The 25536-nt window shown below is 46.5% G+C and overlaps 11 non-coding genes and 40 pseudogenes across 11 annotated transcripts; all 51 read left to right on the top strand.

The window, feature by feature from the left end:
• Positions 1–170: 170 nt before the first annotated feature.
• On the top strand, positions 171–289 carry LOC148263988 (5S ribosomal RNA; annotated as a pseudogene).
• Positions 290–498: 209 nt separating this feature from the next.
• LOC148263987 (5S ribosomal RNA) lies at positions 499–617 on the top strand (annotated as a pseudogene).
• Positions 618–822: 205 nt separating this feature from the next.
• LOC148263986 (5S ribosomal RNA) lies at positions 823–941 on the top strand (annotated as a pseudogene).
• A 206-nt stretch (positions 942–1147) lies between these two features.
• Positions 1148–1266, top strand: LOC148263985 (5S ribosomal RNA; annotated as a pseudogene).
• Positions 1267–1377: 111 nt separating this feature from the next.
• LOC148263984 (5S ribosomal RNA) lies at positions 1378–1496 on the top strand (annotated as a pseudogene).
• A 560-nt stretch (positions 1497–2056) lies between these two features.
• Positions 2057–2175, top strand: LOC148263983 (5S ribosomal RNA). Its single transcript, XR_015819724.1, has one exon. It is a non-coding gene; the product is annotated as a 5S ribosomal RNA (ribosomal RNA).
• A 204-nt stretch (positions 2176–2379) lies between these two features.
• On the top strand, positions 2380–2498 carry LOC148263982 (5S ribosomal RNA; annotated as a pseudogene).
• A 560-nt stretch (positions 2499–3058) lies between these two features.
• On the top strand, positions 3059–3177 carry LOC148263981 (5S ribosomal RNA; annotated as a pseudogene).
• Positions 3178–3735: 558 nt separating this feature from the next.
• On the top strand, positions 3736–3854 carry LOC148263980 (5S ribosomal RNA; annotated as a pseudogene).
• Positions 3855–4053: 199 nt separating this feature from the next.
• On the top strand, positions 4054–4172 carry LOC148263979 (5S ribosomal RNA; annotated as a pseudogene).
• Positions 4173–4377: 205 nt separating this feature from the next.
• LOC148263978 (5S ribosomal RNA) lies at positions 4378–4496 on the top strand (annotated as a pseudogene).
• Positions 4497–4701: 205 nt separating this feature from the next.
• On the top strand, positions 4702–4820 carry LOC148263977 (5S ribosomal RNA). Its single transcript, XR_015820817.1, has one exon. It is a non-coding gene; the product is annotated as a 5S ribosomal RNA (ribosomal RNA).
• A 559-nt stretch (positions 4821–5379) lies between these two features.
• LOC148263976 (5S ribosomal RNA) lies at positions 5380–5498 on the top strand (annotated as a pseudogene).
• A 554-nt stretch (positions 5499–6052) lies between these two features.
• On the top strand, positions 6053–6171 carry LOC148263975 (5S ribosomal RNA). The gene has a single exon (XR_015819824.1). It is a non-coding gene; the product is annotated as a 5S ribosomal RNA (ribosomal RNA).
• Positions 6172–6730: 559 nt separating this feature from the next.
• Positions 6731–6849, top strand: LOC148263974 (5S ribosomal RNA; annotated as a pseudogene).
• A 205-nt stretch (positions 6850–7054) lies between these two features.
• LOC148263973 (5S ribosomal RNA) lies at positions 7055–7173 on the top strand (annotated as a pseudogene).
• Positions 7174–7408: 235 nt separating this feature from the next.
• Positions 7409–7527, top strand: LOC148263972 (5S ribosomal RNA). The gene has a single exon (XR_015820148.1). It is a non-coding gene; the product is annotated as a 5S ribosomal RNA (ribosomal RNA).
• A 205-nt stretch (positions 7528–7732) lies between these two features.
• On the top strand, positions 7733–7851 carry LOC148263971 (5S ribosomal RNA; annotated as a pseudogene).
• Positions 7852–8847: 996 nt separating this feature from the next.
• Positions 8848–8966, top strand: LOC148263970 (5S ribosomal RNA). The gene has a single exon (XR_015819704.1). It is a non-coding gene; the product is annotated as a 5S ribosomal RNA (ribosomal RNA).
• A 205-nt stretch (positions 8967–9171) lies between these two features.
• LOC148263969 (5S ribosomal RNA) lies at positions 9172–9290 on the top strand (annotated as a pseudogene).
• A 206-nt stretch (positions 9291–9496) lies between these two features.
• LOC148263968 (5S ribosomal RNA) lies at positions 9497–9615 on the top strand. Its single transcript, XR_015820235.1, has one exon. It is a non-coding gene; the product is annotated as a 5S ribosomal RNA (ribosomal RNA).
• A 206-nt stretch (positions 9616–9821) lies between these two features.
• On the top strand, positions 9822–9940 carry LOC148263967 (5S ribosomal RNA; annotated as a pseudogene).
• Positions 9941–10176: 236 nt separating this feature from the next.
• Positions 10177–10296, top strand: LOC148263966 (5S ribosomal RNA; annotated as a pseudogene).
• A 446-nt stretch (positions 10297–10742) lies between these two features.
• On the top strand, positions 10743–10861 carry LOC148263965 (5S ribosomal RNA; annotated as a pseudogene).
• A 210-nt stretch (positions 10862–11071) lies between these two features.
• On the top strand, positions 11072–11190 carry LOC148263964 (5S ribosomal RNA). The gene has a single exon (XR_015821208.1). It is a non-coding gene; the product is annotated as a 5S ribosomal RNA (ribosomal RNA).
• Positions 11191–11753: 563 nt separating this feature from the next.
• On the top strand, positions 11754–11872 carry LOC148263963 (5S ribosomal RNA; annotated as a pseudogene).
• Positions 11873–12246: 374 nt separating this feature from the next.
• LOC148263962 (5S ribosomal RNA) lies at positions 12247–12365 on the top strand (annotated as a pseudogene).
• A 559-nt stretch (positions 12366–12924) lies between these two features.
• LOC148263961 (5S ribosomal RNA) lies at positions 12925–13043 on the top strand (annotated as a pseudogene).
• A 204-nt stretch (positions 13044–13247) lies between these two features.
• On the top strand, positions 13248–13366 carry LOC148263960 (5S ribosomal RNA; annotated as a pseudogene).
• Positions 13367–13575: 209 nt separating this feature from the next.
• On the top strand, positions 13576–13694 carry LOC148263959 (5S ribosomal RNA; annotated as a pseudogene).
• Positions 13695–14257: 563 nt separating this feature from the next.
• On the top strand, positions 14258–14376 carry LOC148263958 (5S ribosomal RNA; annotated as a pseudogene).
• Positions 14377–14581: 205 nt separating this feature from the next.
• Positions 14582–14700, top strand: LOC148263957 (5S ribosomal RNA; annotated as a pseudogene).
• A 560-nt stretch (positions 14701–15260) lies between these two features.
• Positions 15261–15378, top strand: LOC148263956 (5S ribosomal RNA; annotated as a pseudogene).
• Positions 15379–15926: 548 nt separating this feature from the next.
• On the top strand, positions 15927–16045 carry LOC148263955 (5S ribosomal RNA; annotated as a pseudogene).
• A 205-nt stretch (positions 16046–16250) lies between these two features.
• Positions 16251–16369, top strand: LOC148263954 (5S ribosomal RNA; annotated as a pseudogene).
• A 561-nt stretch (positions 16370–16930) lies between these two features.
• On the top strand, positions 16931–17048 carry LOC148263953 (5S ribosomal RNA; annotated as a pseudogene).
• Positions 17049–17597: 549 nt separating this feature from the next.
• LOC148263952 (5S ribosomal RNA) lies at positions 17598–17716 on the top strand (annotated as a pseudogene).
• A 558-nt stretch (positions 17717–18274) lies between these two features.
• Positions 18275–18393, top strand: LOC148263951 (5S ribosomal RNA; annotated as a pseudogene).
• Positions 18394–18952: 559 nt separating this feature from the next.
• On the top strand, positions 18953–19071 carry LOC148263950 (5S ribosomal RNA). Its single transcript, XR_015820725.1, has one exon. It is a non-coding gene; the product is annotated as a 5S ribosomal RNA (ribosomal RNA).
• Positions 19072–19275: 204 nt separating this feature from the next.
• On the top strand, positions 19276–19394 carry LOC148263949 (5S ribosomal RNA; annotated as a pseudogene).
• A 209-nt stretch (positions 19395–19603) lies between these two features.
• LOC148263948 (5S ribosomal RNA) lies at positions 19604–19722 on the top strand (annotated as a pseudogene).
• Positions 19723–20283: 561 nt separating this feature from the next.
• Positions 20284–20401, top strand: LOC148263947 (5S ribosomal RNA; annotated as a pseudogene).
• Positions 20402–20606: 205 nt separating this feature from the next.
• Positions 20607–20725, top strand: LOC148263946 (5S ribosomal RNA; annotated as a pseudogene).
• Positions 20726–21285: 560 nt separating this feature from the next.
• On the top strand, positions 21286–21403 carry LOC148263945 (5S ribosomal RNA; annotated as a pseudogene).
• A 205-nt stretch (positions 21404–21608) lies between these two features.
• LOC148263944 (5S ribosomal RNA) lies at positions 21609–21727 on the top strand. The gene has a single exon (XR_015821160.1). It is a non-coding gene; the product is annotated as a 5S ribosomal RNA (ribosomal RNA).
• A 560-nt stretch (positions 21728–22287) lies between these two features.
• Positions 22288–22405, top strand: LOC148263943 (5S ribosomal RNA; annotated as a pseudogene).
• Positions 22406–22610: 205 nt separating this feature from the next.
• On the top strand, positions 22611–22729 carry LOC148263942 (5S ribosomal RNA). The gene has a single exon (XR_015820640.1). It is a non-coding gene; the product is annotated as a 5S ribosomal RNA (ribosomal RNA).
• A 563-nt stretch (positions 22730–23292) lies between these two features.
• On the top strand, positions 23293–23410 carry LOC148263941 (5S ribosomal RNA; annotated as a pseudogene).
• Positions 23411–24327: 917 nt separating this feature from the next.
• On the top strand, positions 24328–24445 carry LOC148263940 (5S ribosomal RNA; annotated as a pseudogene).
• A 205-nt stretch (positions 24446–24650) lies between these two features.
• On the top strand, positions 24651–24769 carry LOC148263939 (5S ribosomal RNA). The gene has a single exon (XR_015820943.1). It is a non-coding gene; the product is annotated as a 5S ribosomal RNA (ribosomal RNA).
• A 559-nt stretch (positions 24770–25328) lies between these two features.
• LOC148263938 (5S ribosomal RNA) lies at positions 25329–25447 on the top strand (annotated as a pseudogene).
• Positions 25448–25536: the final 89 nt, after the last annotated feature.

Raw genomic sequence — 25536 nt, 5'->3', positions numbered from 1 at the left:
CGGCTGGAACTATGGTCCGCTGGTTTATACGCAAATGTGAGTCAAGAATTAGGGGCATTTTAATCGATATTAGAACGAGAAGGAGAGGTGCAGTGTGAACGCACAAGGAAACAAATGATGGGAGGGGGGAGGGAAGAAGGAGTGTATGTATTTTCAGCACGAAATTAAACAGGTGCGGTCACACCAGCACAAATGCACCGGATCCCATCAGAACTCCGCAGTTAAGTGTGCTTTGGCGAAAGTAGTACAATGATGGGTTACCTTATGGGAAGTTCTCGTGTTGCACCCATTTTTATTTTTTCAGATGTGCCGTTCGACGTTATGCGCGACTTTAATTATGGTCCGCAGATTTATTCGCAAATGTGAGTCACGGCGCCGTGGCATTTTACTTGATATTTGAACGAGAACGAGAGGTGCAGTGCGCACGCACAAGGAAACAAATGACGGGAGGGGGAAGAAAGGGGAATGAGTTTATGTATTTGCAGCGCGAAATTAAACAGGTGCGATCATACCAGCACTAATGCACCGGATCCCATCAGAACTCCGCAGTGAAGTGTGCTTGGGCGAGATTAGTACTCGGATAGGTGACCTCCTGGGAAGTCCTCGTGTCAAACCAATTTTTTTTCAGACGGGTCGTTTGACGTTACGCGCGTTTGGAACTAGTGTCCGCTGGTTTATACGCAAATGTGAGTCAAGAAGCAGGGGCATTTTAATCGATATTAGAACGAGAATGAGAGGTGAAGTGTGAACGCACAAGGAAACAAATGACGGGAGGGGGAAGAAAGGAGAAGGATTGTATGTATTTGCAGCACGAAATTAAACAGGTTCGATCATACCAGCACTAATACAACGGATTCTATCAGAACTCCGCAGTTAAGTGTGCTTGGGCGAGAGTAGCACTCGGATGGGTGACCACTTGGGAAGCCCTTGTGTTGCACCTATTTTTTTTCGGATGGGTTGTTCGACGTTACCCGCGAATAGAATTATAAACCGCTGGTTCATTTGCAAATGTGAGTCACGGTGTCGAGGCATATTACTTGATATTAGAACGAGATAGAGAGATGCAAAGTGCACGCACAAGGAAACAAATGACGGGAGGGGGAATGGGAGGAGAAAGAGTGTATGTATTTGCAGTGCAGAATGAAACATGAGGGATCATACCAGCACTAATGCAACAGATTCTATCAGAACTCCGCAGTTAAGGGTGCTTGGGCGAGAGTAGTACTCGGATGGGTGACCTCTTGGGAAGTCCTTGTGTCGCACCAATTTTTTTTCAGACGGGTCGAGAATGTGAGGTGAAGTGTGAACGCACAAGGAAACAAATGACGGGAGGGGGAAGAAAGGAGGAGTGTTTGTATTTGCGGCGCGAAATTAAAGATGTGCGATCATACCAGCACTAAAGCCCTAGATCCCATCAGAACTCCGCAGTTAAGTGTGCTTGGGCGAGAGTGGTACTCGGATGGGTGACCACCTGGGAAGCCCTCGTGTTGCACCTATGTTTTTTCGGATGGGTTGTTCGACGTTACGTGCGAATGGAATTATAAACCGCTGGTTCATTTGCAAAGGTGAGTCACGGTGTCGGGGCATATTACTTGATATTAGAACGAGAAAGAGAGATGCAGAGTGCACGCACAAGGAAACAAATGACGAGAGGGAGGATGGGAGGAGAAAGAGTGTATGTATTTGCAGCGCAGAATGAAACATGAGGGATCATACCAGCACTAATACAACGGATTCTATTAGAACTCCACAGTTAAGGGTGCTTGGGCGAGAAAAGTACTCGTATGGGTGACCTCCTGCGAAGTCCTTATATTTCACTCATTTTCTTAGGAAGTACTCGTGTTGCACCCATTTTTTTGCAGATGATTCTTTCGATGATATGCGCAACTTGAATTATGGTCCTCAGGTTTATTCGCAAATGTGAGTCACGGCACCGTAGTATTTTACTTAATATTAGAAGGAGCACGGGAGGTGCAGTGCGCACGCACAAGGAAGCAAATGACGGGAGGGGAAAGAAAGGAAAAGGAGTTTATGTATTTGCAGCGCGGAATTAAACGGGTGCGATCATACCAGCACAAATGCACTGGATCCCATCAGAACTCTGCAGTTAAGTGTGCTTGGGCGTGAGTAGTACTCGGATGGGTGACCTCATGGGAAGTCCTCGTGTCGCACTAATTTTTTTTCAGACGGGTCGTTCGATGTTACGCGCGACTGGAACTATGGTCTACTGGTTTATACGCAAATGTGAGTCCAGAATTAGGGGCATTTTAATCGATATTAGAACGAGAACGAGAGGCGCAGTGTGAACGCACAAGGAAACATATGATGGGAGGGGGGGAGGGAAGAAGGAGTGTATGTATTTTCAGCACGAAATTAAACAGGTGCGGTCACACCAGCACAAATGCACCGGATCCCATCAGAACTCCGCAGTTAAGTGTGCTTTGGCGAAAGTAGTACAATGATGGGTTACCTCCTGGGAAGTTCTCGTGTTGCACCCATTTTCTTTTTTTCAGATGTGCCGTTCGACGTTACGCGCGACTTTAATTATGGTCCGCAAATTTATTCGCAAATGTGAGTCACGGCGCCGTGGCATTTTACTTGATATTTGAACGAGAACGAGAGGTACAGTGCGCACGCACAAGGAAACAAATGACGGGAGGGGGAAGGAAGGAGGAGTTTATGTATTTGCAGCGCAAAATTAAACAGGTGCGATCATACCAGCTCTAATGCACCGGATTCCATTAGAACTCCGTAGGTAAGGGTGCTTGGGCGAAAGTAATACTAGCAAGGGTTACCTCCTGCGAAGTCCTTATATTTCACCTATTTTCTTGTGAAGTCCTTGTGTTGCACCCATTTTTTTGCAGATGATTCTTTCGGCATTACGCGCGACTTGAATTATGGTCCTCAGGTTTATTCGCAAATTTGAGTCACGGCACCGTAGTATTTTACTTGACATTAGAACGAGCATGGGAGGTGCAGTGCGCACGCACAAGGAAACAAATGACGGGAGGGAGAAGAAAGGAGAAGGAGTTTATGTATTTGCAGTGCAAAATTAAACATGTGCGATCATACCAGTACTAATGCACCGGATCCCATCAAAACTCCGCAGTTAAGTGTGCTTGGGCGAGAGCAGTACTCGGATAGGTGACATCCTGGGAAGTCCTTGTGTCGTACTAATTTTTTTCCAGACGGGTCGTTCGACGTTACGCACAACTAAAACTATGGTCCGCTGGTTTATACGCAAATGTGAGTCAAGAATCAGGAGTATTTTAATCGATATTAGAACGAGAAGGAGAGGTGCAGTGTGAACGCACAAGGAAACAAATGATGGGAGGGGGGGAGGGAAGAAGGAGTGTATGTATTTTCAGCACGAAATGAAACAGGTGCGATCATACCAGCACTAATGCATCGGATTCTATCAGAACTATGTAGGTAAGGGTGCTTGGGCGAAAGTAGTACTAGCATGGGTTACCTCCTGCGAAGTCCTTATATTTCACCCATTTTCTTGTGAAGTCCTCGTGTTGCACCCATCTTTTTGTAGATGATTCTTTCGACGTTACGCGCGACTTGATTTATGGTCCGCAAGTTTATTCGCAAATGTGAGTCACGGTGCCGTGGCATTTTACTTGATATTAGAACGAGTACGGGAGGTGCAGTTCGCACGCACAAGGAAACAAATGACGGGATGAGGAAGAAAAGAGAAGGAGTGTATGTATTTGCAGCGCGAAATTAAACAGGCGCGATTATACCAGCACTAATGCACTGGATCCCATCATAACTCCGCAGTTATGTGTGCTGGAGCGAGATTAGTACTCGGATGGGTGACCTCCTGGGAAGTCCTTGTGTCGCACCAATTGTTTTTCAGACGGGTCGTTCGACGTTACGCGCGTCTGGAACTAGGGTCCGCTAGTTTATACGCAAATGTGAATCAAGAAGCAGGGGCATTTTAATCGATATTAGAACGAGAATGAGAGGTGAAGTGTGAACCCACAAGGAAACAAATGACGGGAGGGGGAAGAAAGGAGTAGGAGTGTTTGCAGCGGGAAATTAAACAGGTGCTATCATACCAGCACTAAAGCTCCGGATCCCATCAGAACTCCGTAGTTAAGTGTGCTTTGACCAGAGTAGTACTCGGATGGGTGACCACCTGGGAAGCCCTCGTGTTGCACCTATTTTTTTCCGAATGGGTTGTTCGACGTTACGCACGAATGGAATTATAAACCGCTGGTTCATTTGCAAAGGTGAGTCACGGTGGCGGGGCATATTACTTGATATTAGAACGAGATAGAGAGATGCAGAGTGCACGCACAAGGAAACATATGACGGGAGGGGGAAGAAAGGAGAAGGAGTTTATGTATTTGCAGCGCGGAATTAAACGGGTGCGATCATACCAGCACTAATGCACCGGATCCCATCAGAACTCCGCAGTGAAGTTTGCTTGGGCGAGATTAGTACTCGAATGGGTGACCTCCTGGGAAGTCCTCGTGTCGCACCAATTTTTTTTCAGACGGGTCGTTCGACGGTACGCGCGTCTGGAACTAGGGTCCGCTGGTTTATACGCAAATTTGAGTCAAGAAGTAGAGGCATTTTAATCGATATTAGAACGAGAATGAGAGGTGAAGTGTGAACGCACATGGAAACAAATGACGGGCGGGGGAAGAAAGGAGAAGGAGTGTATGTATTTGCAGCGCGAAATTAAACAGGTGCGATCATACCAGCACTAAAACTCCGGATCCCATCAGAACTCCGCAGTTAAGTGTGCTTGGGCGAGAGTAGTACTCGGATGGGTGACCACTTGCGAAGCCCTCGTGTTGCACCTATTTTTTTCGGATGGGTTGTTCGACGTTAAGCGCGAATGGAATTATAAACCGCTGGTTCATTTGCAAAGGTGAGTCACGGTGCCGGGGCATATTACTTGATATTAGAACGAGAAAAAGAGATGCAGATTGCACGCACAAGGAAATAAATGACAGGAAAGGGGATGGAAGGAGAAAGAGTGTATGTTTTTGCAGTGCAGAATGAAACATGAGGGATCATACCAGCACTAATGCAACGGATTCTATCAGAACTCCGCAGTTAAGGGTGCTTGGGCGAGAAAACTACTCGGATGGGTGACCTCCTGCGGAGTCCTTATATTTCACCCATTTATTTGTGAAGTCCTCGTGTCGCACCAATTTTTTTTCAGACGGGTCGTTCGACGTTACGCGCGTCTGGAACTAGGGTCCGCTGGTTTATACGCAAATGTGAGTCAAGAATCAGGGGTATTTTAATCGATATTAGAACGAGAATGAGAGGTGAAGTGTGAACGCATAAGGAAACAAATGACGGGAGGGGGAAGAAAGGAGAAGGAGTTTATGTATTTGCAGCGCAAAATTAAACAGGTGCGATCATACCAGCACTAATGCACCGGATCCCATCAGAACTCTGCAGTTAAGTGTACTTGGGCAAGAGTAGTACTCGGATGGGTGACCTCCTGGGATGTCCTCGTGTTGCACTAATTTTTTTTTCAGACGGGTCGTTCGACGTTAAGCGCGACTGGAACGAGGGTCCACTGGTTTATACGCAAATGTGAGTCAAGAAGCAGGGGCATTTTAATCGATATTAGAACGAGAAAGAGAGATGCAGAGTGCACGCACAAGGAAACAAATGACGGGAGGAGGGAAAAAAAGTGTATGTATTTGCAGCGCAGAATGAAACATGAGCAATCATACCAGCACCAATGCAACGGATTCTATCAGAACTCCGCAAGTTAAGGGTGCTTGGGCGAGAGAAGCACTAGGATGGGTGACCTCCTGCGAAGTCCTTATATTTCACCCATTTTCTTAGGAAGTCCTCGTGTTGCACCCATTTTTTTGCAGATGATTCATTCGACGATACGCGCGACTTGAATTATGGTTCTCAGGTTTATTCGCAAATGTGAGTCACGACACCGTAGCATTTTACTTGATATTAGAACGAGCACGGGAGGTGCAGTGCGCACGCACAAGGAAACAAATGACGGGAGGGGGAAGAAAGGAGAAGGAGTTTATGTATTTGCTGCGTTGAATTAAACGGGTGCGATCATACCAGCACTAATGCACCGGATCCCATCAGAACTCAGCAGTTAAGTGTGCTTGGGCGAGAGTAGTACTCGGATGGGTGACCTCCTGGGAAGTCCTCGTGTCGCACCAATTTTTTTTCAGACGGGTCGTTCGACGTTACGCGCGACTAGAACTAGGGTCTGCTGGTTTATACGCAAATGTGAGTCAAGACAAAGGGGCATTTTAATCGATGTTAGAACGAGAAGGAGAGGTGCAGTGTGAACGCACAAGGAAACAATTGATGGGAGGGGGCGGGAAGGAGAAGGAGTGTATGTATTTTCAGCACGAAATGAAACAGGTACGATCATACCAGCACTAATGCAACGGATTCTATCAGAACTCCGTAGGTAAGGGTGCTTGGGCGAGAGTAGTACTAGCATGGGTTACCTCCTGTGAAGTCGTTATATTTCACCCATTTTCTTGTGAAGTCCTCGTGTTGCACCCATTTTTTTACAGATGATTCTTTCGACGATACGGGCGACTTGAATTATGGTCCTCAGGTTTATTCGCAAATGTGAGTCACGGCGCTGTAGCATTTTACTTTGTATTAGAACGAGAACAGGAGGTGCAGTGCGCACGCACAAGGAAAAAAATGACGGGAGGGGGAAGAAAGGAGAATGAGATTTTGTATTTGCAGCGCACAATTAAACAGGTGCGATCATACCTGCACTAATGCACCGGATCCCATCAGAACTCCGCAGTGAAGTGTGCTTGGGTGAGATTAGTACTCGGATGGGTGACCTCCTGGGAAGTCCTCGTGTCGCTCCAATTTTTTTTCAAACGGGTCGTTCGACGTTACGCGCGTCTGGAACTAGGGTCCGCTGGTTTATACGCAAATGTGAGTCAAGAATCAGGGGTATTTTAATCGATATTAGAACGAGAATGAGAGGTGAAGTGTGAACGCATAAGGAAACAAATGACGGGAGGGGGAAGAAAGGAGAAGGAGTGTATGTATTTACAGCGCGAAATTAAACAGGTGCAATCATACCAGCGCTAATGCACCGGATTCTATCAGAACTCCGTAGGTAAGGGTGCTTGGGCGAGAGTAGTACTAGCATGGGTTACCTCCTGCGAAGTCCTTATATTTCACCCATTTTCTTGTGAAATCCTCGTGTTGCACCCATTTTTTTGCAGATGATTCTTTCGACGACACGCGCGACTTGAATTATGGTCCTCAGGTTTATTCGCAAATGTGAGTCACGGCGCTGTAGTATTTTACTTGATATTAGAACGAGAACGAGAGGTGCAGTGCGCACGCATATGGAAAAAAAAGACGGGAGGGGGAAGAAAGGAGAATGAGATTTTGTATTTGCAGCGCACAATTAAACAGTTGCGATCATACCAGCACTAATGCACCGGATCCCATCAGAACTCCGCAGTGAAGTGTGCTTGGGCGAGATTAGTACTCGGATGGGTGACCTCCTGGGAAGTCCTCGTGTCGCACCAATTTTTTTTCAGACGGGTCGTTCGACGTTACGCGCGTCTGGAACTAGGGTCCGCTGGTTTATACGCAAATGTGAGTCAAGAAGCAGGGGTATTTTAATCGATATTAGAACGAGAATGAGAGGTGAAGTGTGAACGCACAAGGAAACAAATGACGGGAGGGGGAAGAAAGGAGAATGAGTGTATGTATTTGCAGCGCGAAATTAAACAGGTACGATCATACCAGCACTAAAGCCCCGGATCCCATCAGAATTCTGCAGTTAAGTGTGCTTGGGCGAGAGTAGTACTCGAATGGGTGACCACTTGGGAAGCCCTCGTGTTGCACCTATTTTTTTTCGGATGGGTTGTTCGACGTTACGCGCGAATGGAATTATAAACCGCTGGTTCATTTGCAAATGTGAGTCACGGTGCCGGGGTATATTACTTGATATTAGAACGAGAAAGAGAGATGCAGAGTGCACGCACAAGGAAACAAATGACGGGAGGGGGGATGGGAGGAGAAAGAGTGTATGTATTTGCAGTGCAGAATGAAACATGAGGGATCATACCAGTACTAATGCAAAGGATTCTATCAGAACTCCGCAATTAAGGGTGCTTGGGCGAGAAAAGTACTCGGATGGGTGACCTCCTGCGAAGTCCTTATATTTCACCCATTTTCTTGGGAGGTCCTCGTGTTGCACCCATCTTTTTGCAGATGATTCTTTCGACGTTACGCGCTACTTGATTTATGGTGACCTCCTGGGAAGTCCTCGTGTTGCACCCATTTTTTTTCGGATGGGTCGCTCGATGTTACGCGCGAATGCAATTATAAACCGCTGGTTCATTCGCAAAGGTGAGTCACGATGCTAGGGCATTTTACTTGATATTAGAACGAGAAGGAGAGATGAAGAGTGCACGCACAAGGAAACAAATGACGGGAGAGGGGATGGAGGGAGAAAGAGTGTATGTATTTGCAGCGCAGAATGAAACATGAGCGATCAAACCAGCACCAATACAACGGATTCTATCAGAACTCTGCAAGTTAAGGGTGCTTGGGCGAGAGTAGCACTAGGATGGGTGACCTCATGCGAAGTCCTTATATTTGACCTATTTTCTTAGAAAGTCCTCGTGTTGCACCCATTTTTTTGCAAATGATTCTTTCGACGTTACGCACGACTTGAATTATGGTCCTCAGGTTTATTCGCAAATGTGAGTCACGGCACCGTAGCATTTTACTTGATATTAGAACGAGCACGGGAGGTGCAATTCGCACGCACAAGGAAACAAATGGCGGGAGGGGGAAGAAAGGAGAAGGAGTTTATGTATTTGCAGCGCGGAATTAAACGGGTGCGATCATACCAGCACTAATGCACCGGATCCCATCAGAACTCCGCAGTTAAGTGTGCTTGGGCGAGAGTAGTACTCGGATGGGTGACCTCCTGGAAAGTCCTCGTGTCGCACCAATTTTTTTTTAGACAGGTCGTTCGAAGTTACGCGCGACTGGAACTAGGGTCCGCTGGTTTATACGCAAATGTGAGTCAAGAAGCAGGGGCATTTTAATCGATATTAGAACGAGAATGAGAGGTGAAGTGTGAACGCACAAGGAAACAAATGACGGGAGGGGGAAGAAAGGAGAAGGAGTGTATGTATTTGTAGCGCGAAACTAAACAGGTGCGATCATACCAGCACTAAAGCCCCGAATCCCATCAGAACTCTGCAGTTAAGTGTGCTTGGGTGAGATTAGTACTCGGATGGATGACCTCCTGGGAAGTCCTGGTGTCGCACCAATTTTTTTTTCAAACGGGTCGTTCGACGTTAAGCGCGTCTGGAACTAGGGTCCGTTGGTTTATACGCAAATTTGAGTCAAGAATCAGGGGCATTTTAATCGATATTAGAACGAGAATGAGAGGTAAAGTGTGAACGCACAAGGAAACAAATGACTGGAGGGGGAAGAAAGGAGAAGGTGTGTATGTATTTGTAGCTCGAAATTAAACATGTGCGATCATACCAGCACCAAAACTCCGGATCCCATCAGAACTCCGCATTTAAGTGTGCTTGGGCGAGGGTAGTACTCGGATGGGTGACCACTTGGGAAGCCCTCGTGTTGCACCTATTTTTTTTCGGATGGGTTGTTCGACGTTACGCGCGAATGGAATTATAAACCACTGGTTCATTTGCAAAGGTGAGTCACGGTGCAAGGTCATATTACTTGATATTAGAACGAGAAAGAGAGATGCAGAGTGCACGCACAAGGAAACAAATGACGGGAGGGGGGATGGGAGGAGAAAGAGTGTATGTATTTGCTGTGCAGAATGAAACATGAGGGATCATACCAGCACTAATGCAACGGATTCTATCAGAACTCCGCAGTTAAGGGTGCTTGGGAGAGAAAAGTACTCGGATGGGTGACCTCCTGCGAAGTCCTTATATTTCACCCATTTTCTTGGGAGGTCCTCGTGTTGCACCCATCTTTTTTCAGATGATTCTTTCGACGTTACGCGCGACTTGATTTATGGTCCGCAGGTTTATTCGCAAATGTGAGTCATGGCGCCGTGGCATTTTACTTGATATTAGAACGAGTACGGGAGGTGCATTGCGCACGCACAAGGAAACAAATGACGGGATGAGGAAGAAAAGAGAAGGAGTGTATGTATTTGAAGCGCAAAATTAAACAAATGGCATCATACCAGCACTAATGCACCGGATCCCATCAGAACTCTACAGTTAAGTGTGCTTGGGCGAGAGTAGTACTCGAATGGGTGACCTCCTGGGAAGTCCTCGTGTCGCACCAATTTTTTTTCAGATGGGTCGTTCGACGTTACGCGCGACTGGAACGAGGGTCCGTTGGTTTATACGCAAATGTGAGTCAAGAAGCAGGGGCATTTTAATCGATATTAGAACGAGAAGCAGAGGTGCAGTGTGAACGCACAAAGAAACAATTGATGGGAGGGGGAGGGAAGGAGAAGGAGTGTATGTATTTTCAGCACGAAATGAAACAGGTGCGATCATACCAGCACTAATGCAACGGATTCTATTAGAACTCCGTAGGTAAGGGTGTTTGGGCGAGAGTAGTTCTAGCATGGGTCCGCTGGTTTATACGAAAATGTGAGTCAAGAATCTGGGGCATTTTAATCGATATTAGAATGAGAAGGAGAGGTGCAGTGTGAACGCACAAGGAAACAAATGATGGGAGGGGGGGAGGGAAGAAGGAGTGTATGTATTTTCAGCACGAAATTAAACAGGTGCGGTCACACCTGCACAAATCCACCGGATCCCATAAGAACTCCACAGTTAAGTGTGCTTTGGCGAAAGCAGTACAATGATGGGTTACCTCCTGGGAAGTTCTCGTGTTGCACCCATTTTCTTTTTTTTTAGATGTGCAGTTCGACGTTACGCGCGACTTTAATTATGGTCTGCAAATTTATTCACAAATGTGAGTCACAGCACCGTGGCATTTTACTTGATATTTGAACAAGAATGAGAGGTGCAGTGCGCACGCACAAGGAAACAAATGACGGGAGGGGGAAGAAAGGAGAAGGAGTTTATGTATTTGCTACGTTGAATTAAACGGGTGCGATCATACCAGCACTAATGCACCGGATCCCATCAGAACTCTGCAGTTAAGTGTGCTTGGGCGAGAGTAGTACTCAGATGGGTGACCTCCTGGGAAGTCCTCGTGTCGCACCAATTTTTTTTCAGACGGGTCGTTCAACGTTACGCGCGACTAGAACTAGGGTCCGCTGGTTTATACGCAAATGTGAGTCAAGAAGCATGGGCATTTAAATCGATATTAGAACGAGAAGGAGAGGTGCAGTGTGAACACACAAGGAAACAATTGATGGGAGGGGGAGGGAAGGAGAAGGAGTGTATGTATTTTCAGCACGAAATGAAACAGGTGCGATCATACAAGCACTAATGCAACGGATTCTATCAGAACTCTGTAGGTAAGGGTGCTTGGGCGAGAGCAGTACTAGCATGGGTTACCTCCTGCGAAGTCCTTATATTTCACCCATTTTCTTGTGAAGTCCTCGTGTTGCACCCATCTTCTTTTTTTCAGATGTGCCGTTCGACGTTACGCGCGACTTTAATTATGGAATGCAGATTTATTCGCAAATGAGAGTCACGGCACCGTGGCATTTTACTTGATATTTGAACGAGAACGAGAGGTGCAGTGCGCACGCACAAGGAAACAAATGACGGGAGAGGGAAGAAAGGAGAAGGAGTTTATGTATTTGCTACGTTGAATTAAACGGGTGCGATCATACCAGCACTAATGCACAGGATCCCATCAGAACTCTGCAGTCAAGTGTGCTTGGGCGAGAGTAGTACTCGGATGGGTGACCTCCTAGGAAGTCCTCGTGTCGCACCAATTTTTTTTCAGACGGGTCGTTCGACGTTACGCGCGACTAGAACTAGGGTCCGCTGGTTTATACGCAAATGTGAGTCAAGAAGCAGGGGCATTTAAATCGATATTAGAACGAGAAGGAGAGGTGCAGTGTGAACACACAAGGAAACAATTGATGGGAGGGGGAGAGAAGGAGAAGGAGTGTATGTATTTTCAGCACGAAATGAAACAGGTGCGATCATACAAGCACTAATGCAACGGATTCTATCAGAACTCTGTAGGTAAGGCTGCTTGGGCGAGAGTAGTACTAGCATGGGTTACCTCCTGCGAAGTCCTTATATTTCACCCATTTTCTTGTGAAGTCCTCGTGTTGCACCCATCTTCTTTTTTTTAGATGTGTCGTTCGACGTTACCAGCACAAATGCACCGGATCCCATCAGAACTTCGCAGTTAAGTGTGCTTTGGCGAAAGTAGTACTCGGATGGGTGGCCTCCTGGGAAGTCCTCGTGTCGCAATAATTTTTTTTCAGACGGGTCGTACGACGTTACGCGCGACTGAAACTAGGGTCCGCTAGTTTATACGCAAATGTGAGTCAAGAAGTAGGGGCATTTTAATCGATATTAGAACGAGAATGAGAGGTGCAGTGTGAACGCACAAGGAAACAATTGACGGGAGGGGGAAGAAAGGAGAAGGAGTGTATGTTTTTGCAGCGCGAACTTAAACAGGAGCGATTATACCAGCACTAAAGCCCCGTATCCCATCAGAACTCTGCAGTTAAGTGTGCTTGGGCGAGAGTAGTACTCGGATGGGTGACCTCCTGCGAAGTCCTTATATTTCACCCATTTTCTTGTGAAGTCCTCGTGTTGCACCCATTTTTTTGCAGACGATTCTTTCGACGCTACGCGCGACTTGAATTATGGTCCTCAGGTTTATTCGCAAATGTGAGTCACGGCACCTTAGTATTTTACTTGATATTAGAACGAGCACGGGAGGTGCAATGCGCACGCACAAGGAAACAAATGACGGGAGGGGGAAGAAAGGAGAAGGAGTTTATCTATTTGCAGCGCGAAATTAAACGGGTGCAATCATACCAGCACTAATGCACTGGATCCCATCAGAACTCTGCAGTTAATTGTGCTTGGGCGAGAGTAGTACTCGGATGGGTGACCTCCTGGGAAGTCTTTGTGTTGCACCAATTTTTTTTCAGACGGGTCGTTCGACGTTACGCGCGACTGGAACTATGGTCCGCTGGTTTATACGCAAATGTGAGTCAAGAATCAGGGGTATTTTAATCGATATTAGAACGAGAAGGAGAGGTGCAGTGTGAATGCACAAGGAAACAAATGATTGGAGGGGGGGAGGGAAGAAGGAGTGTATGTATTTTCAGCCAGAAATTAAACAGGTGCGCTCACACCAGCACAAATGCACCGGATCCCATCAGAACTCCGCAGTTAAGTGTGATTTGACGAAAGTAGTACAATGATGGGTTACCTCCTGGGAAGTTCTCGTGTTGCACCCATTTTCTTTTTTTCAGATGTGCCGTTCGACGTTACGCGCGACTTTAATTATGGTCCGCAGATTTATTCGCAAATGTGAGTCACGGCGCTGTGGCATCTTACTTGATATTTGAACGAGAACAAGAGGTGCAGTGCGCACACACAAGGAAACAAATGACGGGAGGGGGAAGAACGGAGAAGTAGTTTATGTATTTGCAGCGCGAACTTAACCGAGTGCGATCAAACCAGCACTAATGCACCGGATCCCATCAGAACTCCGCAGTTAAGTGTGTTTGGGCGAGAGTAGTACTCGGATGGGTGACCTCCTGTGAAGTCCTCGTGTCATACTAATTTTTTTTTTCAGACGGGTCGTTCGACGTTACGCGCGACTGGAACTAGGGTCTACTGGTTTATACACAAATGTGAGTCAAGAAGCAGGGGCATTTTAATCGATATTAGAACGAGAAGGAGAGATGCAGAGTGCACGCACAAGGAAACAAATGACGGGAGGGGGGATGGAGGGAGAAAAAGTTAATGTATTTGCAGTGCAAAATGAAACATGAGCCATCATACCAGCACCAATGCAACGGATTCTATCAGAACTCCGCAAGTTAAGGGTGCTTGGGCGAGAGTAGCACTAGGATGGGTGACCTCCTGCGAAGTCCTTATATTTCACCCATTTTCTTAGGAAGTCCACGTGTTGCACCCATTTTTTTACAAATGATTCTTTTGACGTTACGCGCGACTTGAATTATGGTCCTCAGGTTTATTCGTAAATGTGAGTCACAGCGCTGTAGCATTTTACTTGTTATTAGAACGAGAACGGGAGCTGCAGTGCGCACGCACAAGGAAACAAATGACGAGAGGGGGACGAAAGGGGAATGAGTTTGTGTATTTGCAGCGGGAAATTAAACAGGTGCAATCATTTCAGCAGTAATGCACCGGATCCCATCAGAACTCCGCAGTTTTGTGTGCTTGGGCAAGAGTAGTACTCGGATGGGTGACCTCTTGGGAAGTCCTCGTGTCGCACCAATTTTTTTTCAGACGGGTCGTTTGACATTACGCGCGACTGGAACTAGGGTCCGCTGGTTTATACGCAAATGTGAGTCAAGAAGCAGGGTCATTTTAATCGATATTAGAACGAGAATGAGAGGTGAAGTGTGAACGCATAAGGAAACAAATGACCGGAGGGGGAAGAAAGGAGAAGGAGTATATGTATTTGCAGCGCGAAATTAAACAGGTGCGATCATACCAGCACTAAAGCCCTGGATCCCATCGGGACTACGCACTTAAGTGTGCTTGGGCGAGAGTAGTACTCGGATGGGTGACAACTTGGGAAGCCCTCGTGTTGCACCTATTTTTTTCGGATGGGTTGTTCGACGCTACGCGCGAATGGAATTATAAACTGCTGGTTCATTTGCAAAGGTGAGTCACGATGCTGGGGCATATTACTTAATATTAGAACGAGAAAGAGAGATGCAGAGTGCACGCACAAGGAAACAAATGACAGGAGGGGGGATGGGAGGAGAAAGAGTGTATGTATTTGCAGTGCAGAATAAATCATGAGGGATCATACCAGCACTAATGCAACGGATTCTATCAGAACTCCGCAGTTAAGGGTGCTTGGACGAGAAAAGTACTCGGATGGGTGACCTCCTGCGAAGTCCTTATATTTCACTCATTTTCTTGGGAGGTCCTCGTGTTGCACCCATCTTTTTGCAGATGATTCTTTCGACGTTACGCGCGACTTGATTTATGGTCCGCAGGTTTATTCGCAAATGTGAGTCACGACACCGTGGCATTTTACTTGATATTAGAACGAGTACAGGAGGTGCAGTGCGCACGCACAAGGAAACAAATGACGGGATGAGGAAGAAAAGAGAAGGAGTGTATGTATTTGAAGCACAAAATTAAACAAGTGGCATCATACCAGCACTAATGCACTGGATCCCATCAGAACTCTGCAGTTAAGTGTGCTTGGGCGAGAGTAGTACTCGGATGGGTGACCTCTTGGGAAGTCCTCGTATCGCAACAATTTTTTTTTCAGATGGGTCGTTCGACTGGAACTAGAGTCCGCTGGTTTATACGCAAATGTGAGTCAAGAAGTAGGGGCATTTTAATCGATATTACAACGAGAAGGAGAGGTGCAGTGTGAACGCACAAGGAAACAATTGATGGGAGGGGGAGGGAAGAAGAAGGAGTGTATGTATTTTTAGCACGAAATGAAACAGGTGCGATCATACCAGTACTAATGCAACGGATTCTATCAGAACTCCGTAGGTAAGGGTGCTTGGGCGAGAGTAGTACTAGCATGGGTTACCTCCTGCGAAGTCCTTATATTTCACCCATTTTCTTGTGAAGTCCTCGTGTTGCACCCATTTTTTTGCAAATGATTCTTTCGACGTTACGCGCGACTTGAATTACGGTCCTCAAGTTTATTCGCAAATGTGAGTCACGGCGCCGTGACATTTTACTTGATATTAGAACGAGAACGGGAGGTGAAGTACGCAGGCACAAGGAAACAAATGACGGGAGGGGGAAGAAAGGGGAATGAGTTTGTGTATTTGCAACGCGAAATTAAACAGGTGCGATCATACCAGCACTAATGCACTGGATCCCATCAGAACTCCGCAGTTATGTGTGCTTGGGCGAGATTAGTACTCGGATGGGTGACCTCTTGGGAAGTACTCGTGTCGCACCAATTTTTTTTCAGACAGGTCGTTCGACGTTACGCACGTCTGGAACTAGGGTCCGCTGGTTTATACGCAAATGTGAGTCAAGAAGCAGGGGCATTTTAATCGATATTAGAACGAGAATGAGAGGTGAAGTGTGAACGCACAAGGAAACAAATGACGGGAGGGGGAAGAAAGGAGAAGGAGTGTATGTATTTACAGCGTGAAATTAAACAGGTGCGATCATACCAGCACTAAAGCTCCAGATCCCATCAGAACTCCGCAGTTAAGTGTGCTTGGGCGGGAGTAGTACTCGAATGGGTGACCACTTGGGAAGCCCTCGTGTTGCACCAATTTTTTTTCGGATGGGTTGTTCGACGTTACGCGCGAATGGAATTATAAACTGCTGGTTCATTTGCAAAGGTGAGTCACGGTGTCGGGGCATATTACTTGATATTAGAACGAGAAAGAGAGATGCAGAGTGCACGGACAAGGAAACAAATGACGGGAGGGGGGATGGGAGGAGAAAGAGTGTATGTATTTGCAGTGCAGAATGAAACATGAGGGATCATACCAGCACTAATGCAACGGATTCTATCAGAACTCCGCAGTTAAGGGTGCTTGGGCGAGAAAAGTACTCGGATGGGTGACCTCCTGCGTAGTCCTTATATTTCACCCATTTTCTTGGGAGGTCCTCGTGTTGCACCCATATTTTTGCAGATGATTCTTTCGACGTTACGCGCGACTTGATTTATGGTCCGCAGGTTTATTCGCAAATGTGAGTCACGGCACCGTGGCATTTTACTTGATATTAGAACGAGTACAGGAGGTGCAGTGCGCACGCACAAGGAAACAAATGACGAGATGAGGAAGAAAAGAGAAGGAGTGTATGTATTTGAAGCACAAAATTAAACAAGTGGCATCATACCAGCACTAATGCACTGGATCCCATCAGAACTCTGCAGTTAAGTGTGCTTGGGCGAGAGTAGTACTCGGATGGGTGACCTCTTGGGAAGTCTTCGTATCGCAACAATTTTTTTTTCAGATGGGTCGTTCCACTGGAACTAGAGTCCGCTGGTTTATACGCAAATGTGAGTCAAGAAGTAGGGGCATTTTAATCGATATTACAACGAGAAGGAGAGGTGCAGTGTGAACGCACAAGGAAACAATTGATGGGAGGGGGAGGGAAGAAGAAGGAGTGTATGTATTTTTAGCACGAAATGAAACAGGTGCGATCATACCAGTACTAATGCAACGGATTCTATCAGAACTCCGTAGGTAAGGGTGCTTGGGCGAGAGTAGTACTAGCATGGGTTACCTCCTGCGAAGTCCTTATATTTCACCCATTTTCTTGTAAAATTTCTCGTGTTGCGCCCATTTTTTTGCAGATGATTCTTTCGACGTTACGCGCGACTTGAATTATGGTCCTCAGGTTTATTCGCAAATGTGAGTCACGGCGCCGTGACATTTTACTTGATATTAGAACGAGAACGGGAGGTACAGTGCGCACGCACAAGGAAACAAATGACGGGAGGGGGAAGAAAGGGGAATGAGTGTATGTATTTGCAGTGCGAAATTAAACAGGTGCGATCATACCAGCACAAATGCACCGGATCCCATCAGAACTCCGCAGTTAAGTGTGCTATGGCGAAAGTAGTACAATGATGGGTTACCTCGTGGGAAGTTCTCGTGTTGCACCCTTTTTTTTCAGATGTGCCGTTCGACGTTACGCGCGACTTTAAATATGGTCCGCAGATTTATTCGCAAATGTGAGTCACGGCGCCATGGCATTTTACCTGATATTTGAACGAGAACGAGAGGTGCAGTGCGCACGCACAAGGAAACAAATGATGGGAGGGGGAAGAAAGGAGAAGGAGTGTATGTATTTGAAGCGCGAAATGAAACAGGTGCGATCATACCAGCACTAATGCAACGGATTCTATCAGAACTCCGTAGGTAAGGGTGTTTGGGCGAGAGTAGTACTAGCATGGGTTACCTCCTGCGAAGTTCTTATATTTCACCCATTTTCTTGTGAAGTCCTCGTGTTGCACCCATTTTTTTGCAGATGATTCTTTCGACGTTACGCGCGACTTGTATTATGGTCCTCAGGTTTATTCACAAATGTGAGTCACAGTGCTGTAGCATTTTACTTGATATTAGAACGAGAATGGGAGGTGCAGTGCGCACGCACAAGGAAACAAATGACGGGAGGGGGAAGAAAGGAGAAGGAGTTTATGTATTTGCAGCGCGGAATTAAACGGGTGCGATCATACCATCACTAATGCACCGGATCCCATCAGAACTCCGCAGTTAAGTGTGCTTGGGCGAGAGTAGTTCTCGGATGGGTGACCTCCTGGGAATTCCTCGTGTCGCACCAATTTTTTTTCAGACCGGTCGTTCGACGTTACGCTCGACTGGAACTAGGGTCCGCTGGTTTATACACAATTGTGAGTCAAGAAGCAGGGGCATTTTAATCGATATTAGAACGAGAAGGAGAGGTGCAATGTGAACACACAAGGAAACAATTGATGGGAGGGGGAGGGAAGGAGAAGAAGTGTATGTATTTTCAGAACGAAATAAAACAGGTGCGATCATACCAGCACTAATGCAACGGATTCTATCAGAACTCCGTAGGTAAGGGTGTTTGGGCGAGAGTAGTACTAGCATGGGTTACCTCCTGCGAAGTTCTTATATTTCACCCATTTTCTTGTGAAGTCCTCGTGTTGCACCCATTTTTTTGCAGATGATTCTTTCGACGTTACGCGCGACTTGTATTATGGTCCTCAGGTTTATTCGCAAATGTGAGTCACGGTGCTGTAGCATTTTACTTGATATTAGAACGAGAACGGGAGGTGCAGTGCGCACGCACAAGGAAACAAATGACAGGAGGGGAAAGAAAGGAGAAGGAATTTATGTATTTGCAGCGTGGAATTAGACGGGTGCGATCACACTTGCACTAATGCACCGGATCCCATCAGAACTCCGCAGTTAAGTGTGCTTGGGCGAGAGTAGTACTCGGATGGGTGACCTCTTGGGAAGTCCTCGTGTCGCACCAATTTTTTTTCAGACGGGTCGTTCGACATAATGCGCGACTGGAACTATGGTCCGCTGGTTTATACGCAAATGTGAGTCAAGAATCAAGGGTATTTTAATCGATATTAGAACAAGAAGGAGAGGTGCAGTAAGAACGCACAAGGAAACAAATGATGGGAGGGGGGGAGGGAAGAAGGAGTGTATGTATTCTCAGCACGAAATTAAACAGGTGCGGTCACACCAGCACAAATGCACCGGATCCCATCAGAACTCCGCAGTTAAGTGTGCTTTGGCGAAAGTAGTACAATGATGGGTTACCTCCTGGGAAGTTCTCGTGTTGCACCCATTTTCTTTTTTTCAGATGTGTCGTTCGACGTTACGCGCGACTTGAATTATTGTCCTCAGGTTTATTCGCAAATGTGAGTCATGGCGCCGTGGCATTTTACTTGATATTAGAACAAGAACGGGAGGTACAGTGCGCACGCACAAGGAAACAAATGACGGGAGGGGGAAGAAAGGGGAATGAGTTTATGTATTTTCAGCGCCAAATTAAACACGTTCGATCATACCATCACTAAAGCTCCGGATCCCATCAGAACTTCGCAGTTAAGTGTGCTTGGGCGAGAGTAGTACTCGGATGGGTGTCCACCTGGGAAGCCCTTGTGTTGCACCTATTTTTTTTTTGGATGGGTTGTTCGACGTTACGCGCGAATGGAATTATAAATCGCTGGTTCATTTGCAAAGGTGAGTCACGTTGCTGGGGCATGTTACTTGATATTAGAACGAGAAAGAGAGATGCAGAGTGCACGCAAAAGGAAACAAATGACGGGAGGGAGGATGGGAGGAGAAAGAGTGTATGTATTTGCAGTGCAGAATGAAACATGAGGGATCATACCAGCACTAATGCAACGGATTCTATCAGAACTCCGCAGTTAAGGGTGCTTGGGCGAGAAAAGTACTCGGATGGGTGACCTCCTGCGAAGTCCTTATATTTCACCCAATTTCTTGGGAGGTCCTCGTGTTGCACCCATCTTTTTGCAGATGATTCTTTCGACGTTACGCTCGTCTGGAACTAGGGTCCGCTGGTTTATACGCAAATGTAAGTCAAGAAGCAGGGGCATTTTAATCGATATTAGAACGAGAATGAGAGGTGAAGTGTGAACGCACAAGGAAACAAATGACGGGAGGGGGAAGAAAGGAGAAGGAGTGTATGTATTTGCAGCGCGAAACTAAACAGGTGCGATCATACCAGTACTAAAGCCCCGGATCCCATCAGAACTCCGTAGTTAAGTGTGCTTGGTGAGATTAGTACTCGGATGGTTGACCTCCTGGGAAGTACTCATGTCGCAACAATTTTTTTTCAGAAGGGTCGTTCGACGTTACGCGCGTCTAGAACTAGGGTCCGCTGGTTTATACGCAAATGTGAGTCAAGAAGAAGGGGCATTTTAATCGATATTAGAACGAGAATGAGAGGTGAAGTGTGAACGCACAAGGAAACAAATGATGGGAGGGGGAAGAAAGGAGAAGGAGTGTATGTATTTGCAGCACGAAATTAAATTGGTTCGATCACACCAGCACTAATGCAACGGATTCTATCAGAACTCCGCAGTTAAGTGTGCTTGGGCGAGAGTAGTACTCAGATGGGTGACCACTTGGGAAGCCCTCGTGTTGCACATATTTTTTTTCGGATGGGTTGTTCGACGTTACACGCGAATAGAATTATAAACTGCTGGTTCATTTGCAAAGGTGAGTCACGGTGCCGGGGCATATTACTTGATATTAGAACGAGAAAGAAAGATGCAGAGTGCACGCACAAGGAAACAAATGACGGGAGGGGGGATCGGAGGAGAAAGAATGTATGTATTTGCAGTGCAGAATGAAACATGAGGGATCATACCAGCGCTAATGCAACAGATTCTATCAGAACTCCGCAGTTAAGGGTGCTTGGGCGAGAAAAGTACTCGGATGGGTGACCTCCTGCGAAGTCCTTATATTTCACCCAATTTCTTGGGAGGTCCTCGTGTTGCACCCATCTTTTTACAGATGATTCTTTCGACGTTACGCTCGTCTGGAACTAGGGTCCGCTGGTTTATACGCAAATGTAAGTCAAGAAGCAGGAGCATTTTAATCGATATTAGAACGAGAATGAGAGGTGAAGTGTGAACGCACAAGGAAACAAATGACGGGAGGGGGAAGAAAGGAGAAGGAGTGTATGTATTTGCAGCGCGAAACTAAACAGGTGCGATCATACCAGCACTAAAGCCCCGGATCCCATCAGAACTCCGCAGTTAAGTGTGCTTGGCGAGATTAGTACTCGGATGGTTGACCTCCTAGGAAGTCCTCGTGTCGCAACAATTTTTTTTCAGAAGGGTCGTTCGACGTTACGCGCGTCTGGAACTAGGGTCCGCTGGTTTATACGCAAATGTGAGTCGAGAAGCAGGGGCATTTTAATCGAAATTAGAACGAGAATGAGAGGTAAAGTGTGAACGCACAAGGAAACAAATGACGGGAGGGGGAAGAAAGGAGAAGGAGTGTATGTATTTGCAGCGCGAAATTAAACAGGTGCGATCATACCAGCACTAAAGCTCCGGATCCCATCAGAACTCCGCAGTTAAGTGTGCTTGGGCGAGAGTAGTACTCAGATGGGTGACCACTTGGGAAGCCCTCGTGTTGCACATATTTTTTTTCGGATGGGTTGTTCGACGTTACGCGCGAATAGAATTATAAACTGCTGGTTCATTTGCAAAGGTGAGTCACGGTGTCGGGGCATATTACTTGATATTAGAACGAGAAAGAAAGATGCAGAGTGCACGCACAAGGAAACAAATGACGGGAGGGGGGATCGGAGGAGAAAGAATGTATGTATTTGCAGTGCAGAATGAAACATGAGGGATCATACCAACACTAATGCAACGGATTCTATCAGAACTCCGCAGTTAAGGGTGCTTGGGCGAGAAAAGTACTCGGATGGGTGACCTCCTGCGAAGTCCTTATATTTCACCCAATTTCTTGGAAGGTCCTCGTGTTGCACCCATCTTTTTGCAGATGATTCTTTCGACGTTACGCTCGTCTGGAACTAGGGTCCGCTGGTTTATACGCAAATGTAAGTCAAGAAGCAGGGGCATTTTAATCGATATTAGAACGAGAATGAGAGGTGAAGTGTGAACGCACAAGGAAACAAATGACGGGAGGGGGAAGAAAGGAGAAGGAGTGTATGTATTTGCAGCGCGAAACTAAACAGGTGCGATCATACCAGCACTAAAGCCCCGGATTCCATCAGAACTCCGCAGTTAAGTGTGCTTGGCGAGATTAGTACTCGGATGGTTGACCTCCTAGGAAGTCCTCGTGTCGCAACAATTTTTTTTCAGAAGGGTCGTTCGACGTTACGCGCGTCTGGAACTAGGGTCCGCTGGTTTATACGCAAATGTGAGTCGAGAAGCAGGGGCATTTTAATCGAAATTAGAACGAGAATGAGAGGTAAAGTTTGAACGCACAAGGAAACAAATGACGGGAGGGGGAAGAAAGGAGAAGGAGTGTATGTATTTGCAGCGCGAAATTAAACAGATGCGATCATATCAGCACTAAAGCTCCGGATCCCATCAGAACTCCGCAGTTAAGTGTGCTTGGGCGAGAGTAGTACTCGGATGGGTGTCCACCTGGGAAGCCCTCGTGTTGCACCTATTTTTTTTTTCGGATGGGTTATTCGACGTTACGCGCGAATGGAATTATAAACCGCAGGTTCATTTGCAAAGGTGAGTAACGGTGCCGGGGCATATTACTTGATATTAGAACGAGAAAGAGAGATGCAGAGTGCACGCAAAAGGAAACAAATGACGGGAGGGGGGATGGGAGGAGAAAGAGTGTATGTACTTGCAGTGCAGAATGAAACATGAGGGATCATACCAGCACTAATGCAACGGATTCTATCAGAACTCCGCAGTTAAGGGTGCTTGGGCGAGAAAAGTACTCGGATGGGTGACCTCCTGCGAAGTCCTTATATTTCACCCATTTTCTTAGGAGGTCCTCGTGTTGCACCCATCTTTTTGCAGATGATTGTTTCGACGTTACGCGCGACTTGATTTATGGTCCGCAGGTTTATTCGCAAATGTGAGTCACGGCGTCGTGGCATTTTACTTGATATTAGAACGAGTACGGGAGGTGCAGTGCGCACGCACAAGGAAACAAATGACGGGAGGAGGAAGAAAAGAGAAGGAGCGTATGTATTCGAAGCACAAAATTAAACAAGTGGCATCATACCAGCAATAATGCACGGGATCCCATCAGAACTCTGCAGTTAAGTGTGCTTGGGCGAGAGTAGTACTCGGATGGGTGACCTCTTGGGAAGTCCTCGTATCGCAACAATTTTTTTTTTAGACGAGTCGTTCGACTTTACGCGCGACTGGAACTAGGGTCCACTAGTTTATACGCAAATGTGAGTCAAGAAGCAGGAGCATTTTAATCGATATTAGAACGAGAAGGAGGGATGCAGAGTGCACGCACAAGGAAACAAATGACGGGAGGGGTGATGGAGGGAGAAAAAGTGTATGTATTTGCAGCGCAGAATGAAACATGAGCAATCATACCAGCACCAATGCAACGGATTCTATCAGAACTCCGCAAGTTAGGGGTGCTTGGGCGAGAGTAGCACTATGATGGGTGACCTCCTGCGAAGTCCTTATATTTCACCCATTTTCATAGGAAGTCCTCGTGTTGCACCCATTTTTTTGCAGATGATTCTTTCGACGATATGCGCGACTTCAATTATGGTCCTCAGGTTTATTCGCAAATGTGAGTCAAGAAGCAGGGGCATATTAATCGATATTAGAATGAGAAAAAGAGGTGCAGTGTGAACGCACAAGGAAACAAATGATGGGAGGGGGGGGGGAAGGAGAAGGAGGGTATGTATTTTCAGCACGAAATGAAACAGGTGCGATCATACCAGCACTAATGCAACAGATTCTATCAGAACTCCGTAGGTAAGGGTGCTTGGGCGAGAGTAGTACTAGCTTGGGTTACCTCCTGCGAAGTCCTTATATTTCACCCATTTTCTTGTGAAGTCCTCGTGTCGCACCAATTTTTTTTCAGACGGGTCGTTCGACGTTACGGGCGTCTGGAACTAGGGTCCGCTGGTTTATACGCAAATGTGAGTCAAGAAGCAGGGGCATTTTAATCGATATTAGAACGAGAATGAGAGGTGAAGTGTGAACGCACAAAGAAACAAGTGACGGGAGGGGGAAGAAAGGAGAAGGAGTGTATGTATTTGCAGCGCGAAACTAAACAGGTGCGATCATACCAGCACTAAAGCCCCGGATCCCATCAGAACTCCGCAGTTAAGTGTGCTTGGCGAGATTAGTACTCGGATGGTTGACCTCCTGGGAAGTCCTCGTGTCGCACCAATTTTTTTTCAGACGGGTCGTTCAACGTTACGCGCGTCTGGAACTAGGGTCCGCTGGTTTATACGAAAATATGAGTCAAGAAGCAGGGGCATTTTAATCGAAATTAGAACGAGAATGAGAGGTAAAGTGTGAACGCACAAGGAAACAAATGACGGGAGGGGGAAGAAAGGAGAAGGAGTGTATGTATTTGCAGCGCGAAATTAAACAGGTGCGATCATACCAGCACTAAAGCTCCGGATCCCATCAGAACTCCGCAGTTAATTGTGCTTGGGCGAGGGTAGTACTTGGATGGGTGACCACTTGGGAAGCCCTCGTGTTGCACCCTTTTTTTTTTGGATGGGTTGTTCGACGTTACGCGCGAATGGAATTATAAACTGCTGGTTCATTTGAAAAAATGAGTCATGGTGCCGGGGAATATTACTTGATATTAGAACGAGAAAGAGAGATGCAGAGTGCACGCACAAGAAAACAAATGACGGGAGGGGGGATGGGAGGAGAAAGAGTGTATGTATTTGCAGTGCAGAATGAAACATAAGGGATCATACCAGCACTAATGCAACGGATTCTATTAGAACTCCGCAGTTAAGGGTGCTTGGGCGAGAAAAGTACTCGGATGGGTGACCTCCTGCGAAGTCCTTATATTTCACCCATTTTCTTGGGAGGTCCTCGTGTTGCACCCATCTTTTTGCAGATGATTCTTTCGACGTTACGCGCGATTTGATTTATGGTCCGCAGGTTTATTCGCAAATGTGAGTCAGGCGCCGTGGCATTTTACTCTATATTAGAACGAGTACGGGAGGTGCAGTGCGCACGCACAAGGAAACAAATTACGGGAGGAGGAAGAAAAGAGAAGGAGTGTATGTATTTGAAGCGCAAAATTAAACAAGTGGCATCATACCAGCACTAATGCACTGGATCCCATCAGAACTCTGCAGTTAAGTGTGCTTAGGTGAGAGTAGTACTAGGATGGGTGACCTCCTGCGAAGTCCTTATATTTCACCCATTTTCTTAGGAATTCGTCGTGTTGCACTCATTTATTTTGCAGATCATTCTTTCGACGATACGCGCGACTTGAATTATGGTCCTCAGGTT

This window comes from Carica papaya, chromosome 5, assembly GCF_054855325.1.
Source record: "Carica papaya isolate Zhongbai chromosome 5, ASM5485532v1, whole genome shotgun sequence".
In the NCBI taxonomy this organism is placed as follows: Eukaryota; Viridiplantae; Streptophyta; class Magnoliopsida; order Brassicales; family Caricaceae; genus Carica; species Carica papaya.
This window is presented reverse-complemented; position numbering and strand designations above follow the sequence as displayed.